Here is a 14,344-nt window from a genome sequence, read left to right as displayed (position 1 = left end):
TCTATTCCATGAATTCAAGAGTAAGTCTCAAGGGAAATAAAAAAAATACTTTGAACTGAATAAAAATGAAAATAAAGCATATCAAAATTTGTGGAGCACAGCTAAAATAGGGCTGAGAGGGAAACTTACAGCACTTAATGCCTTAGAAAAGAGGAAAGTCTTAAATAAGTAGTCTAAAGCTCCCACCCTCAAAGCTCTAGATAAAGAAAAATAAAGCCAAAGCAAGCAGAAGGAAGGATTTAATAAATATAGGAGCAAAACCAAAGAATTACAAACAGAAAAACAATAATGAGCATCAATGAAACAATGATCAGTTTCTTTGAAAATATCAAACTTCCAGAAGGACTGACAAAGACAAATGGGAGTAGACATAAATTACCAGTACCAGGAATTAAACTGAAAATACCACTACAGACCCTGCATTACCTCAAAAGTATAACAAGAGAATACTATGAACAACTCTATACACATCAATTGGATGACTTAGATGAAATGAATTCCCCAAAACCCAAACTATCACAACTCATTCAGTGTGAAACAGACAATTTGAATGATCTGTGGAATGAGTTGCTATATATGGACATATCCTGGGAACACAGGCTCAGGCAAAACAAAAACTTTCAGCAATGGACGTTTTCTTACTCACATGGCAGAAAGGGTCCAAAAGCATGAAGGAAGAGGTCCCACTGGGGCTAGTCTCCCGGTGAGGCCAATCACTTAGTTGGTGGATAGCAGCTCCATGTGCCCCACTTGACCTAGAAAAGAAACAAATCTGTGTTGCCCAAGGGCGGTATTTATATACTCCAGAGAGAAGGGGCCCTGCCTTGAGAGTTCCTGACCTGAAGAACAGCTGGAACTGCTTGTTCCGGTTTCAGGTTTAAGGTACGGCCAAGTCCTTTCCATTAGACTTATCATCTCACCAGCACTGAGGAATACAAACATTGAAACACCTGCACAGAATAGAAATGGAGAGGTTGGGGGTTAATTGAGGGCTGGGATATGGCTGCTAGGGATGTCCATGACTTCCCCAGCATAGTCCTACAGCTATTATGGAAATTGAATTCCTAATTTAAAAACTAATAACAAAGAAATCAACACACCTAGATGATTTCATTGGAGAAGTCTATCAAACATGTAAAGAATTAACTGTGATTCTACATAATCTCTTTCTAGAAATAGAAGAGGAACAAATTCTTTCCAATTCATTTTATGTAACTAATATCTTGATTCCAAAACCAGAAAAAACAGTAAAAAACAAAAAGAAAAGTACGTACATATATCCCTCAGGAAACAGATGCAAATGCCCACAATAAAATATTAGCAAATTGTATTCAGCAATACATAGAAAGAATTACATACCATGACCAAGTGAGGTTTATTCTAATGATGTAAGGACTTTTCAATATTCAAAAATTACTCAGTATAATCTACCTTATTAAAGCGTTATTGTAGGGGGAAAGGGGTTGAGGGAAAATCACGTGATCATATCAATCAAGGCAGAAAAAGCTTTTGACAAAATTTAACATATTATCATGATAAAGACTCTCAAAAATATAGAAATTGAGAGGAACTTCCTCAACTTGATAAAGCACACCTAAGAAAGACTACAGTTAATATTGTATTTCATAGCGAAAGACCAAGACCATAGATCGTGAAGAAGGCAAGGATATTCCCTCTTCCAGTTTGCTCTAATTCTCTCTTCAGTTCTGTTATTCAACTTGCGCGTGTGTGTGTGTACACACATCTTAATTTCAGCCATAATATTTTTCATTTGAGGAAGTTATATTGTGCTTCTCTTTCATATCTGCCTCGTTATTTCTATACTCCTCTGTTCTTTGCTCATGTTTTCAACTCATTTTATTTTTATAAAGTTTGAAAAACGTTTATAGTCTGTATCTGGTAATACTACTATGTATACTACATGGGGGGTCCAATTATTCCATTTTTTCCCTGAAAACTCTCCATCTGTGACTTATTTTCTATGTAAATGGTAATCTATTCATTATGGTCTCACATTTGGTCTATCTTAATATATAGAATCTTAGTCGGTTTGGATTGAGTATGTACTAATCCAGAGAGGATTTGCATTTACTTCCCTAGTAGCTCTGAGCTGCTGTCAATGTGAAAGCACCTTAAATTAATTTCTCACCTTAGAGATTCCTGGACCATGTAGGTAGTAAAAATGTAACCCCCAGATCCACATGACAGCAGGATTGTGATTGTGAATTTGCAAAAAAAAAGTCCATCTGTCCATCCAAGTTGAGGTCTAAGATTGACAAATTCCCTTGTTACTTCCCTCTGCCAGTAGATTATTTTCCCAAGTCCATCTTTTCACTTAAGGTATATAGAACTTAAGCTTTTCTTTTTAGGAACAACTGCTGGTTTATTCAACCTGTCTCCAACTCCCTGTCTTAATAAAAGCCATGTTTCCCATTGAAGCATGAGGACATCAAAATCTTAAGCTTCCAAGAATCAACAGATATTCCCAGGGCAGCCTATGGCTCTGCTGATGCCACTTATATTCCACATGTATTTTCCTTAATTTTATTTAAGTTCATCTGTGTATTTAAAGGAGGCTTCCAGAATTTCTGAATGTTTGCAGCAGTACAATTTTCTAGAACATATAGTGTCAAAGTCTCCAAAAAATATCTAGTCTGCTTTAGATTTCCAGGGTCTATAATTCCATATTATTTCATATAATCTATTATTGTAAAATTCATATTTCTTTCTTGGTGTATTGTAATTTCTGCATTGTCCTTTCTCCTATTAGACTGTGAAATAATTCAAGTGATGGAATTTAAAATATCTTTCCCTATCTATTGACGTTTTCAGTGAAGATGATGGGAAAGTTGTGTGAACTCATGGTTCTCCTAGAAACCCTAGCTAAGGGATGGCTAGGATCTCATAATTCTTGCATCTCTCATATCACAGGGATGAGTACAAATCCACATCGAGCCTGCAGCCTGTCTTCTCCTTTCTAATTACTACAATAGTTTGTGTGAAAGCTCCAGAAACATTGCTGTATTCAGTGAGAAAAAGTAATACTGTGCATGCCATACAATTCCAGCTGCAGAATGTGGAAAGAGTAGGTGTCTGTTTTCCAGGTAAATTTCATTTCTGCCTGACTTGTTCAGCCCCATCCCACCTACCCCACTTCCCCCACTCCAATCAACTTAATCATTTACACTTGGTAAGTCTGGTGGCAATCATGTGAGAAGATAGGAACGCCAACCATTTACACACAGAATAATGAAATAATAGCTGTTCTGGTAGGATAACTAGAGATTGTGAGGATCTTAAAGAAAGCCAAACCTGGGAATAGTCAGCAAGATTTAAGTCAATCAGCCCCAGGGATTGTCATGTACTCTTTGGTAATTAATAAAACCTTTGAATTCTTAATTTAAAAATTATTTGAAATCTTAGATTTTGAAACGTAATATTGTTTATCAGTCTTTCTCTGTCATATGCATTGATTTTCAGATCCTGCCATTGGCTATCAGGAGGCATAATTTGATTGAAATGGAAAGAAAAGCATAATTTTTTGTACCTCATATCTATCTACAATCTTCTAAGCATTTTACATATTTTGCTTTAATATCTTCACAGCTCTGTCAGTGGCTATTTTAGTTTCCTGGGTCACTCAAGCAAAGACCAATGGGAATTTATTTGCTTACACTTGTGAGGCTAAATTAAAGCCAATTCAAGGAATCACCAAGGTGTGCTTTATCAAGTTGGGCTGTCTTCCCAAAGACTGGTGTTCCAGAACTGGTTGCCGACAATTCTTGATCCTTGCCTGTCACATGGCAAAGCACTGGCAATGTCTCGTGATCCTTCCCTTCTCTCCTGGGTTCCGTTGATGTTCAGCATCTTGCTTCCTGCAGCTTTTTCTATCTCTTTCTCTGAATTTCATTCTGTTTATAAAGGACTCCAGTAATAAACATTGAGACTCGCCTTGGTTGGACTGGGCCACACCTTGACTGAAGTCACCTCATCAAAGATTCCTACTTACAATGAGTTCATACCCATAGGAATAGATTGGATTTAAGAATATGTTTTTCCGGAGTATACACAGCTCCAAATCACCACAGTATATTACAAGGAGGGAAAAGCAAAAAAATACGAGATGAAATGTAACATTCTAGGATCCCACAACTTACACTTGATACTGAATATGACTCCTGGACTCTTTGATGCCAGGTTCATAATTCCATTACACCATTATGCAGACTCCTACTTGGTGGTTTATGAACACTCTCTGGTCTGAACTGAGACCTCAGTTCTGTATCCTTCTAATCAGCTTCATGTAGAACCACGTTTGAAACCCCAGGCAGAAATCCAGGAAACTTAACAAAAAAGACCCAAAAAAGCAACAAAAACCGCCAGATTCTTGCTAAAACCAGCTGCTCATCAGAATTCCTTCCTTCGCTATTACTAAATTGTGCCCTTTCTGAGTTTGCCTTACAGGCCGCCAAACTTAGCTGCAGTCATACTCAGCAGCGGACATCTGTGCAGATACCACATATTGTGTCCTTGCCCCTTGAACAACCTCTGAGACACGAGGGAAAACAGTCACTTCCCTTGGAACCAAGAACCAAGATGACCGGGAAGAGGAATTGTCAGAAGCAAATAAAATGCAAGTGGACTCTCAAAGGGAAAAGGAGGTATGGCTTGCTGGTATTTTCCTACCAAATACAGACAGTCCTATGAACAACCAGTTAGAATATGCCAACGCGAATCCTCCTCACTGTCCCCACCTCCCTGAGACTCCATCCTATGTCTCCCTCAGTTCTTGGATTGGGGAGACAGATTTGAGCTTGTCTCCTATCTCCTTGATGGTCAATCTTGCAATAAATATCCTTCTTTTCTTAAAATCCCAGTGTCACCATATTGGCCTCTGTGCGCATCAGGCGGTGAGCCCTTTCTTAGTAACACGTGGAGAATCGCAGGTAACAAAGTCTACATCATTTTTTATTTCTGCCTACCTCCTATGTCCCTCTCTTTTTCCTTTATAGAAGACCATGATAAATTAATAATTCTCCTTCCAAACAGTTGTTTATATTCATATAATAATATACAAATCCAAAATATACATATGGAGATCATTATTTTTTTTTCTTAAAATGAGTTCCAATACAAACTTTCTGCATTCTACTTTTCTCACTCAACAATACCTCATGGAAATTCCTTCAGGTCAACAGGTATAATTGATTTATTTCTTTTAATGACTGCAGAGTACTTCATGGTGTGAACAAAGCACTTTTTTCAATTATTTCCATTATGACCAATGTGCTAATTAAATCCATGTGTCAAATCCATATATAAAAATATATATATATTTGAATACTTATGTTTTTATTTCTGTAGATACAGTCCCTGTAGGGGGAATTGATAGCTCAAATAATAAATGCATTTTTAATCTTAATAGATGCTACCTAATTGCTTTTCTAAAAAGCTGTAAACTGTTCCCATCTTCTTTCCTCCTCTAAGGGTCTCCTTTACCAACATCCCTTCTGGCAATAAGTGCTATTATTGTTTAAACGTGTGGCTATCCAGTGGCGGCTATGTGATAATTCAGTGTTACTTTAATTTTCATTTCCTTGATATGTGTGAATTTGAGCATACATTTCTTAACGTTGGATTTTGCTTTTAAGGAATTTGTTTTGTCATATCCCTTGACCATTTTTTTCTATTGGATTAATTGCCTTTTTCTTGTCACTATTTAAGAATTTTGCATTTTGCTAAGAAGAAAATAAGACTACCAAGGCTTACATACGCCCAAACATATATACATGGAGTCATTCCCAAAATCAGTTCTTCATAGATCTTTGGGAAATCATTTTTATACAGAGCACATTTTTAACAAAAATATAGGATTGGCTTCTTCTTCAGTAATTAAATGCTTTCTTAACCCAACTCTGCAGGCTTCATGCTTAGACTCTGAAGTCACAGCTCACATGCCTACCAGTCTGTGGTTTGTTGTTTAGGAACTGTTAAGTATGTATTATGCAAAAGTATTTTATTGCTTGCAAAATTCTTTTTCAACTTTATAAATGGCAAACCTTTTCCAATGATTTTTAAATCCATTTCTAAATCGATTGGTTGTTGATTGCCTTGATTTATAGCTCCTTTTGCTATAAAAAGCTTTTAAATATTTTGTAGGCAGAAGTATTTATCTTTTCTTTGTAGATTCTGCTTTCTCTTGGTTAAGCAAGTCCCTTCCACACACACATCAAGGTATTAAACATGCCTCCCACATTGTTGTGTTGCCTTTATTTCATAGGTAATTTTATTTTATATATGGTATAATATTAAAGGATAATTTAACTTTTTCCAGAGTAAGTTGGGTATAACACAATTATATGAATAATTCATTCTTTTACAAATTGAATTCAAAACCAGTATTAGCGTATAGTAAATTCTCATATATGTTTTGTGCCTGTTTCTTTCTTTCTTCTACATCCTGTTTTACTCATTATGTGTCTGTTTTTATATTACGGACATTGGTCAGATTACAGAGGATATATCATAGCCATATTCTTATATCTTTAAGGCAAGTTCCCCCTTTGCTATTTTCACTATTTTTCTATTCTCTCTTCTTACACATTTTACCTTCCATATGAACTTCAAAAACCATTTATAAAATGTGACTTAAGCCCCTGTTACTATTCCAATTGGAATTGCATTAAATGTTATATTAATTTTGGGAGAATAGGTGTTTTATGATAGTAAATCCTTCCTTAAAGAGCATAGTATGCATTTCCATTTGTTCAGATTTCATTTTATATTCTACAATAAGATTTTATTGTTTTTCTCATATAGTTCCAGTTTCTTTCTTATTAAATTTATTTCTAGGTATGTGATAGAGCTTTGTCCTATGGTGAATGGACTATGGTTCCCATTTCCATTTTTAGATTTGCATTTACTTTGGTTCTGATATGTACATGTTTCTATTTGATGAGCTTATGGGTCAATACACTTTCTCCTTTGTGAAATATATGACAGACAAACAGAAATCAAAGTGTACTTTTGCTTTTAAAGCTGGACAAGACATTCTAAAAGTATTTTAAATTTTCCCGCAAAAGAACAAACCCCACAATTTTAACTTGCCAGTACAAGTGTGAGAATTTTTATCATGTATATTTCACAAAATTTTTTTGCATAATCATACACACACAGAGAAATATATATAAACACATGCTACTTTTACTATACCAATTTGTAATATGCTATTTCATTTAAAAATAATAAACATTTTTCCTTGCCAATAACCATAGTTCTTTATCATGAGTTTTAAATGGTAGTTTAGTTTGAAATTTTTAATAATGTAAGGAACATTGTGAATAAAATACCTGGGCGCACATTGGCTGCCCACTTTTCCAAGTATTTCTCTAGGATAACTTTAAAGAAGCAGAATTCCTGGATCAAAAGGTATGCAATAGGGTGGGCCACAGAGGCTCAGCAGGCAGAGCTCTCACCTGCCATTCTGGAGACCTGGGTTTGATTCCTGGTGCCTGCCCATACGAAAAAAAAAAAGGTATACAAAAACATTCATAGGTAAATTTACTGCATGATTTCTTTGCTTGTGCATATCCACTACTTCTGTCCTTCCTGGGCACAAAAGCAGCTATATTTCCCAGCCTCTCGCGTGTAGATGGAGCCATGTGATGAGTTTTGGTCAATGGGCTGTGAGCAAATGGTGTGTGTCATTTCTGGTGACTGAAAACCTTCCATCTGACCCTCCATTTTCTTTCTTTATTCATATCACAAAGACACTGAAGTAAAAGGGTGGAGATGGCAAGGTGATGAGCATCAATCTGTATCCTTGAGTCACTGTTTGGTAGGGAGCTACTTTGGATAGCTGTTGGAACCTGGGAGATTTTGCAATCAGTGATTACTTGCCTAAAGTTACACAGCCTGTAAACTGATGTGTCGTGATACAACTCAGGCAGTTTTACTGCAGAACCCATCCTGTGAATACTCATATTATACTATCTCTTATTATGGCTTTGATGTTTAGACTATCTTTTAGAAATATAATCCCAGTATATAGTCCCATCACTAGTTCTTGAGACTGTTCATCTCACTGTTCATTCCAACTCTGAAAATAGATAATGCACTGAAATCTTTGTCAGGCTAATGTGGTCAAGTTAAAATTAATTTCCCTTTAATTTGCATTTAAAAAAAATCAGCTGTGGCTGAATACCATAGAATTTATAATTCCTGTTTTGAGGATTGCAAGTTCATACATTTTGAGTATAATTTTATTGTGTTTGTATATTCCTGTTTCATAATAGCTGTTTATTTAATAAGGAATAGCAACTTACTATTGTATTATCCTGCCATCCAAATTGTAAAAGCATTATCTAGTTTGTGTCTATTCTTTTATCTCCTTTTTTATTCCTCAAAGAGAAATCATCTAGCAAATTTCTATCTTTACAGTTGACTATGGTTTCATGTTTCAAAAACCTTGCATCACCCCAAAATTATAAAGCAGGCAACTAATAGTTTCTCCAAAACAGAATATCAAGATCAAATTTTATTTTTTTTCCCCAAATTACTAGTGATTTTTATTCTAACACATTTGTTTTCTTTCCTGGATAATTCCATTTTGGGGAGTCTGTTTCTGCTTCATGGCTTTATTTCTGTTTTGGCACATCATGTTAAACAACTAGTTTGAGCTCAGATATAGAAAGTGAGACCATCGAGTTTGAAACTCAGAAGCCTTTAGGGAGGATGTTAGAAGCAGTCAGAGGAGTTAAGAGCATTCTAAAGAAGGAGTCTTGCTTTCACTTTCTCAGCACAGCCTGGCAATGTTGCAACCCCCTTAGAAAGGCCCTGTGCCCACTGCTGCACTGAAATGGGCTAATGACATCTGGCCTCCGAGACACCAGGTACCCAGGAGATCTGGATGCTGCTCCAGTTTCTCTGCACACGGATGTTTCTGAAGCTGAACGCAGAGTTATCGATTTGGCATAGGAGGGATTTTAAGAGAATGACAAAGACGACATCCATCCACTGGCACTTTTTTCCTATTTTCAGTTCTGTAATGACTCTTTGATGATCATAAATCCCAGTTCTCCAGTGAAAGTTTCCACATTGTCATCTATGTTTTTGAATATATTAATCACAAATATTTTAAAGTGCATTTCTGAAAACCCTAATTTTTGTATAACCTTCATAACTTGTGATACTTTTTTCTATCATCTCTTTTTTTCTTGGTCCTTTCTAATTGTATATTTGATTTTTTTTTAAAAAAATGGTGTCATGGTTAGGGACAGGTGTCAACTTGGCCAAGTTGTGGTACCTGTTCATCTGATTGGGCAAGCGCTGGCCTGTCTGTTGCAATGAGGACATTTCATAGGATTAGGTCATGATCACGTCAGCTACATCCACAGCTGATTCCATTTGTAATCAGCCAAAGGGGAGTGTCTTCTGCAATTAGTGATGCTAAATGCAATCATGGGAAGCCTTTTAAGGAGGACTCAGAGGAGACAGGTTTCATTCCTGCTTTGGCTGGTGAGCCTCTCCTGTGGAGTTCGTCCAGGCCATCCATTGGAGTCATCAGCTTCGCAGCCTGTCCTGCGGATTTTGGACCCTGTGTTCCTACCGTCACTTGAGACACTTTCATAAATTTTATATTTGCAAGTGTTCCTTGTTGATTCTGTTTCTCTAGAGAACCCTAACTAATACAAATGAATATTTTGTAATAACCCCAGATTAGCCTATACCTTCTGCTGAAAAATTAAAGTTAGGGCAAAGAAACTTAATCCAAGTAGGATTTGAGATATTTTGATGCTGGATTTTAGCATTTCTCAGGTCTATTTATATATTTTTTGAATTTTCCTTTCTCCTGAGGTACAGTCCTTTTGAGGTATCCATTGAAGTCTTGAGATGTAGAGCATGGTCCCTTCTCCTTGGCAAGTTGTAAACTCCAATTTTTTATCTCCTGAGAACTATGAGACTACCAAAAGTCCAATTAGGTCTTCATTCTCTTGGCTGCCATTTTTCCCTTGGCTTATCTCTGCCCTCTTTGCTTCTGAATCATAAATGTTCCAAGGAAAAAGCAGCTCAGACTAGCAGGCTCTCTTCTCTACACTTCCATTCTCTGTGGAATTTTGGCCTTACAAATCCTTGCTGTAGGTAACCCTGAAGTAAAATTTCTATCTCAGTCCCATGGGACTGCCAAAAGCTCTGCACATCTTTTGTGTCTGTTAGTAGTCATGTCCTGCTTAGCTTTCAGTCTCTATCCTGTGCTAATCAAAAATTGATGAATGTTTTGAGAGAAAAAGCCCCAGAATGTCTGACTCAACCACAGTAAAATTTCCATCTGTCCATGATTTTGGTTGCTCAAGTCCTGACTATCTTTGTGGTTCTTTGAAGTCTTCAAAAAGTTTTATTATATTTACTTATTTGTTAAACCCACACTGTCTAGTTGTTCTCTGCAGAAAATTTAGTCTGCTATAAGCTATTTTACCATTATCATAAATGAAACTCTGACATTTAAAACAGAATTTCCAACAAATCTTATGAACAAGGCTACGGCATTCAGAAATGATTAAAGTACTGCTTTCTTCTTTTATAGTAAGGGTCAGATTTGGAGGATTGGCTTCAAGGTTTATGTACTTTAAATCCAGACAGGAATAGGAAGGAGAAATATAGGATCTTTTCTGGCAAATTGGTTGTGGAAAGGGGAAAAATAGCTGGAGAGAGGGAGGCAAAGGAAACCATGAGAGGTTTCTTGTGATTTCCACTGTCAGGTCTTTGGGAACTACTGAGAGTAGGGAACTCCTGACAATTCCCCATTAGGAACTTTGAGAGAAGAGAGGACCTTGTAAGAGCCTTATCACAGTAAGGTTAACTGGGAAGGAAGCGCTTCTAAGAAGAGAGATGTACAGACATACATCTTTTTCTAGCAGCCCCTTGCTTCCCTATTATATACATGAGAACCTAAAGTAGCCAAAGAGCTTGACAGAGGGGAATATATTCATTGCAAAGAGAACTATGTAATTAGGGCAGAAGAAGAGATTTCTCAGGCCAGAAATAATTGGGAGTCAACGTAGGAATATAGTTCAATAGTTCCTGACAGAGTCAGGATCAGGTCAGGAGGCCCTATAAACATTGCTTAATGAGCACGGACTACTGCAGACTTTATCTGTGAATAAAAGTGAACCAAGTTCAATGCCCCAAAGATAAGAGGGTATTGGGATATTGCTACATACCCAAACACCGACCCAAGTCAGAAGTCTCTCCCACCAGTACCATCAAAATGGGTCAACCAGAACCATCCCACATACATAAATAGAGACCATTTTTGGAAGAGGAGTAGAGAGAGAGGGAAGATTTACTAAAAAACTGCACATTGTTAGCCAAAGAAGAACTTAAGTGTTACCTAGAGGAACTGTTAAAATGACCAGTGCAGGCTATGTTTTAAATCATACTGACACTTAATTAAAAGTCCTATCTACCAACTAGTGGATGGAGGCTCAAGAGGAAGACCAGAGGAACTACAAATTTCCTGATTGTTTGAACATGATAGGTCCACAGGAACAGTGCACAAACAAATGAACGAATGAAAGAGGCTAAATGTTCTCATTAGAGAAGATGACACAGAAAGATTGAGCTAGGTTTAGGGCGGAGAGAAGAAAAAATGCAGAAAACTCTTTTCACAGTTTTGTGGATTTTTTGAAATCTTCTTCAAGATCAAGCTGGTCTGTTTAGTTTGCTCTTATCACTTGATTGAGTCTTGGGCCTCCCTACTCCACCTGGGGGGACTGGAAGTCCATAAGTGTATTTAGCTTATAATTGGGCCCAATGTACACTGCATAGTCCCAATTTGGGGCTAGTCTCCGTGTACTCAGCATCATTAGATTATGGCAGAAAATGTTCCCTGATGTTCTTATTAATAAGTAGCCGCCTATGGTATTCCTCTAGTGTATGTTTAGAATTCAGGATCTACTACTTAAGATGATGTCTTTAGATATTTTGAAATGTAACAATGTTTCCAGTTTTTAAACAAAGTCATTTATCTGGGTGGAAGCAAACATTGAAATGATGACTAGGAGACACCACCCCCCACCCCCTCACTCTCAGTGAAATGCTTGTAATACTGCCCCTAATTGTCAGCAGGAGATCAGAAGCTTTTTTACCATAGATCTGACTTATGTGATGTGTGAGCAGACTAGACACAGAAAATGCAGCAGCAACTGATTCCATCTGACTGAGAAAGCCACAGCAGCAAGTAAAAGTCCTGGACCAGGCGAAAACAAAGTAGGTCAGAGTTTCCTTTGAAGGCCTGTGCATTCTGCAGCATTTCTAACTATCTCTCTCAAATGTATGCAGCTCTGTAGGAAGAAATCTCCTGCTGTGCCTGAGTGGGTTGCTTAATAAATGTGATTTGGATTTGTTTTCCTTAGAATCATTTTGAAAGTTCTTCTTTTCATTTTTTTCCCTCAACACAATGCATATTTTAAGGAATCAGCTAGTGAGAGTTATGTATTAATTGTTTAGGGCTTAGGGAGTTCGGTATTTTTCTTATAACTTTAAAAAAATCAGCTACAAAGGCCAAGGATATGGAAAGGAGGATGCAATTGCTAAGACCCCTATCAATATGGTTCAGTCCATTAGGACTCGATAGTATTCAGACAAAGAAAAATGCCATTAAAGCAAAAGGACCAGAATACACAATGATACTAATAGCAAATCTGCTGTAAATCACATCATGGTGACTGATTACAGTGGAAGTGCTGTGCAAGCCTAGAGAAGTGCAAGAAAATATTCAATCATAGCAATGCACTTGTGCCAGGAACTGCACGATCTCTTTCAACATGGTATTGTCATAAGGAAAACTAATGTTCTTGTGGCCAAAGAGATGTAAGGACCCTGGCCAGGACAGTGGTCATCTTTTATTATGGAGCTCAGTGTCATAACCTACTCGCCATTGTGTAGTTTGATTCTACACATGACTATGATGCTCACTTAAGCACTGGGTTATGTTGCTCTAAGGAATTCACTCACATGAATGCACCGGTCAGCTATGAGGAATACTTTTTCTTTCTTTGTTTCCTTCCTTCCTTCCTTCTTACTTTTTCCTTCTGTCTGTCTGTACTTCTATCTTCCTTTCTTCCTTTTATCTTTGGAATAGGTGATATGGATACACTGTAAAAAATTTACGACACAAAAGTTTATATAATGTGAAGAAGTAATAGTGGTTTAACAAATGGACTCTGGAATCAGATAAACAGCCTAGGTTCAAACCCCAAGGATTCTCCTGAAAGCTATGTAACATGAAAGAGTTAACCAACTTCTCTGTGCTTCAGTTTCCTAATTTTTATAATGGTGACAATAGGGACACTTTGCCACATGGCTATTGTTTTTAAGTATTAAATGAATTCATATGGAGGTATATGCTTAGAAAAATGCCTGGAAGCTTACAGAGCTATTAGTTGCTACCAATAGATGATCTTTATTTAAGGAAATTTACCCTTTATTTGTCATGTAAATATTTTTCATATAAAAATTTTCAGAAAATTGTTTTATTTTTACACAGTTGTATTTGATAACTTTTGTCAAATGTGTGGGTTTTATACAATACATTGAAAGCGCTGCCCTAGAGTGACAACATAAGGCAATTCTTTTGAATTTTTTAAAAAAGTTTACTTTTTTGCTTTTCATTAGTTTATTCATAGAGCCACATGGAATTTATGGTAAGGAGTGAGGAAATACTGGCCAAAGGATTCCCTTTTGAATGTGCCAACACCATATTTTGAATGACTTATCTGTGTCCACTGCTCTGAAATAGCACCTTCGCCAAATAGTAAATTTTCATCGATATTTAAGTCTATGTATGGGCTATATTCTATTCCATTTGCTATGCTTATCCTTTCAGATACCATTATCCCATAAACAGTGCAGCTTTTATAGACAATTTTGCAGGATGATTGGAGGAGGGTGTTTACATCACACATCTCAGCACTAATCACTTCTTTATTGGACATGCATCTTTACCCTATGTCCGTCTTTGACGTGTTGCCACAGGGCTGTGTGGTAAGGGGTTTCTTTGACTCTTCTTCCAAAGAGACCATCCTGATGGCTTTTTTTCTCCATCTCGGATTTCTCATGAGAAACATTAAATTCTTTCCCCTTTATTTAACTATGTGGTTTTTCCTCTTCCTCTGGTATCTTATTGTAAAGTTTCTATCCATTATCAAATCACGTTCCTTTCAAAGGTAAATCTTCCCATATTAGGAATTCTCATCTGAACAGCTAAGAATATAAAAAATGATTCTTACCCTGTTTGCCCCAGGGAAAATACTTTCTTCACCAAGAAGTGGGTGAGGATTACAAT

General features: G+C 36.8%; 1 long non-coding RNA gene across 2 annotated transcripts in view; it reads right to left on the bottom strand.

Annotated features, from left to right (window-relative positions):
- LOC143685950 (uncharacterized) overlaps positions 1 to 13,145 on the bottom strand; it is a 36,720-nt gene extending 23,575 nt beyond the window's left edge. For both annotated transcript variants that reach the window (XR_013176817.1, XR_013176818.1), the window contains exons 1-3: positions 13,015 to 13,145; positions 840 to 950; positions 647 to 755 (exon numbers count right to left, since the gene is read on the bottom strand). This is a non-coding gene — a long non-coding RNA (uncharacterized LOC143685950). The remainder of the gene's footprint in view (positions 1 to 646; positions 756 to 839; positions 951 to 13,014) is intronic.
- Positions 13,146 to 14,344: the final 1,199 nt, after the last annotated feature.

The sequence above is a fragment of the Tamandua tetradactyla genome, chromosome 6, assembly GCF_023851605.1.
Source record: "Tamandua tetradactyla isolate mTamTet1 chromosome 6, mTamTet1.pri, whole genome shotgun sequence".
In the NCBI taxonomy this organism is placed as follows: domain Eukaryota; kingdom Metazoa; phylum Chordata; class Mammalia; order Pilosa; family Myrmecophagidae; genus Tamandua; species Tamandua tetradactyla.
This window is presented reverse-complemented; position numbering and strand designations above follow the sequence as displayed.